Source organism: Rousettus aegyptiacus, unplaced genomic scaffold (genome assembly GCF_014176215.1).
Source record: "Rousettus aegyptiacus isolate mRouAeg1 unplaced genomic scaffold, mRouAeg1.p scaffold_m13_p_10, whole genome shotgun sequence".
NCBI lineage: Eukaryota > Metazoa > Chordata > Mammalia > Chiroptera > Pteropodidae > Rousettus > Rousettus aegyptiacus.
Window position 1 is genome coordinate 44,605,355 of NW_023416285.1, and position 3,069 is coordinate 44,608,423.

Genomic DNA, 3,069 nt, shown 5'->3' on the forward strand with positions numbered 1-3,069 from the left:
CCATGTTTCCAATACTGCCATCCTAAGGCAAGCCACCACCGTTCTTTACTTTTATAACTGTAATAGCCTTCTTAGATTTAGCAGATTGGCTCCCTCGAGAACCATTTTATCTGCTAATTGAAGAAGTTGGAAACCTAAAAACTTGTCCCAGAGACCCTCCCATGTAGAGATGTGGGTTGGAATTAGATACTGCCAATTAAATGCACTAGTATAAAGTTTATAAAGAGAAGCAAGGGAGACAATCTTCCCAGTGATATTGGTGTTGAGAAGCATGGTCAGAGAGTGCAAGTGTTTAGAGGAAGTTGTAGTGGTTGGACTCCATATTCCGGTGTCTGGCTAGCTTCCTGGACTGAGTAGTAGTGTCAGGGGCGGCAGCCTTCCTGAACTCTGGATTTCAACTACTACGGGTACCCTTCAACTCCACAGTCCAGCAGCAGTCCCCGCAAATACTACTCCAGTGCTTGCCATTAACTTTGTAAATACTTCAACTGGTTTCTGACTTGGCACTCAACCCTGATATACCTAACTGGTTTTCCTGCATCTACTCTTACCTGCCTATAACCCATTCTCCAGAGAGAGAACTCTCAATGTAAATTATATTATGTCATCTTCTGTTCAAAATTCTCCAATGGCTTCCCACCATACTTAGAATACAACTCAAACTCTACTGTGGTACCATGCTCTAACACTCTGGTGTCTTCTCTGATGGCATCTAGCCATTGGCCTTCTCTCGGTTCCTAGAATAGTTCAAGCTTTGACCTAGATCTTTACAATATACTGTTCCATCTTCATAAAATTCTCTTTCTTCTAGCTTCTTACATTTTCATGTTGTTTAGATGTTACCTTCTTAGTATCCCACTGTAAAAAGCCACTCTATTTTCTCTATATAGCACTTACTGCTAATTTTTTGTTGTTTGTTGGCTGCCTCCTCTAAGAATGTGTGTACCATAAAAGAGGGGAGGGACCGTGCCCCTTACAGCAGATCCAGGGCACATTATAGATGCTTAGTCAATATTTGAATGAACGGTCTGGTTTAAATCTGAAAGGAAGGTAAATTCTACTTCTGTTAGAATTACTCCATTGTGTTACCAAAAACAACAAATTATTCTTAAATTAGGTTAAAAATAATAGCATTTTACCATCTGGGCATGGGTAATAAATTGTTTGGGCACATATTAATTCAACTTTGTGCACTGATTAGAATTCTTAAAACCTGAAACAAGTCCTTTTTATTAACATCGCAGCTAAAAAAAACTGGCCATCCAAAAATCACCTACTTTTTAAAATGTGACTCGGGGGCCAAGGGGGAAGAGAAAGATTAGTGGGTAGATTTCACTCAGGATTACAACCATTTTTTCCCAAACTACTCTGATCCTTACAATATGCTATTGCCCTTTAAGGATAAATGAATTAAATGCATTTTTCTCTTAATGCTACCTCTTTGCTCCATCTGCTGTATCTGGTGGCCTCACACTTGATGAGGTCGCTGGAGAAACAGCACCATCTGCTGGACAAAGGGGGCTGTGCGCCTGTACTGGCAATAGGGACCAGTGGCTCTCAACCTTTCCTTCTGCAACTGGAGACCAGTAGGCTTAGCAACTAACGCCAGCCTTCCAGAAAGCCAAACAGGAAGCCCTGCAATTCCAGAATTGCTAATAAGATTAAAAGTGTCTGAGGCTTCTTTTCTAAGAAACCAACTTGGGTTTTGACCCAAGATTGAAAATGAGTGCCATTGTGGGAGAACACAACTGAGGTAGTTCTGGATTAACAAACAGGAATTAAAACGGCCACAACTTCAAGAGATATTTGTTCCCTGTATTCTCTAACAGGATGCTGAAAAAACCTTACTTCCTAGCTCACTACCCACTTTCTAGGCATTTTCCTCCTTCATGACCAGTCTACTTTACACTACAAGTTGTTCCTAAGACCCTTTTCTATCACACTGTGTGAATTTCTTAGAATCTAAGAAATACTATACTCACCTTTTCCCTCACTTTTGCACCCCTTTTGACAAACTGAATGACACTGCAACTTCCTCTTTCCTATAATCTATTTGTCCTCAACTATTCAAAATAATTAACTAGTTTTTCTGGTACCCTTTTTATCATGGACAGTAAATACATCCTGTTGTATAGACTGAAATGTTTGTGTCCCCCACAAATGCACATATTGAAATCTAACCCTCAAAGTAATGTATTTGAAAGTGGGAAGGCTTGGCAGAACCCTCATGAATAGGATTAGTGCCCAATGAATTTGCCAGTACCATGATCTTGGACTTCTCAGCCTTCACAACTGTAAGAAATAAAATTTTGTTTACAATCTACCTGATCTCTGATATTTTGTTATAGCCACCTGAATGGACTAAGACACCTCTCCACCTCAATTCTCTGCTGGCTGGACAATGAGCACCCACCCTCCTTTTCCTTTCCAATCTAGACCTTGGTGCATAATTTTTCTCTCATTTCTTTCTTACTTTTCCAATTATCCCTTTACTATCATTAAGAGACATCCTTTTCTGTTATCTTCTCATGAGCTTTTTCAGAAATTATATGGAGTTCAACCTTTTATTACAATCTGTGGTTTCACCATCATTTATAAATTACTTCCCTAAGATTTACTTAATTTCCTTCTTACTACTCTTCTGTATTTTCATAGTACTTAGATTTCTTAATTAGCTACTAGAAGATAATTATCAACAAAAAAATCTTTTATATTCCCTGTCCTCTCATATTTGCAAGGCTACTTCATTTCCTTGTTCAAAGTATTCTCAAAATTATTCCCCCAGTATTCATTAGTTTTTCTTAATTAGAAGAATTGCTTCCCTGAAGTGTAAGAGTCCCAAAAATCTAAAAAAGCCTACTCATATCCTGAATGTTTACTATCCAGATGAAATAACCAATAAGCATTGTATACAGAACTCAAATAATAGTCAATGTTTTTCCAATGGCATTCCATTAAAACATACATAAATGATTAAGGCAAAAATTAAAATTCTTACTTTTTCAATTTCTACAGTTTTTCTTTGGATTTACGGCAGTTATGTGGTATAGTTGAGGGACCCACACAAAA